General features: G+C 36.0%; 1 protein-coding gene across 1 annotated transcript in view; it reads left to right on the top strand.

The window, feature by feature from the left end:
• LOC119594865 (ionotropic receptor 93a-like) overlaps positions 1-297 on the top strand; it is a 36,843-nt gene that overhangs the window by 34,842 nt on the left and 1,704 nt on the right.

Raw genomic sequence — 297 nt, 5'->3', positions numbered from 1 at the left:
GATCCTATTCCCACTTATTGACGATTTTCTTCATTCCATTTATGATTATAGTCCGGTTTCATGAATTGAATTCTATGATTCATTTACGATTCCTTTCGTATTGTCTATGATTTATTAACGATACTATTTGTTCCACTCACGATTCATTTCCGACTTTTTTTTATCCCTGAACGACGTATTCCTCATCTTTATTCACTCCCCCCCCCCTCTACTTTATATCCCATTTCATCAACCCCATTAACTCATACCGATATCCATCAATCACAACGATATTTACTCGATTCCTCCATCCACTAA

Source organism: Penaeus monodon, chromosome 34 (genome assembly GCF_015228065.2).
Source record: "Penaeus monodon isolate SGIC_2016 chromosome 34, NSTDA_Pmon_1, whole genome shotgun sequence".
Lineage (NCBI taxonomy): Eukaryota > Metazoa > Arthropoda > Malacostraca > Decapoda > Penaeidae > Penaeus > Penaeus monodon.
The sequence above is the reverse complement of the archived record's forward strand: the minus strand, read 5'-3'. Positions and strand labels throughout refer to the sequence as shown.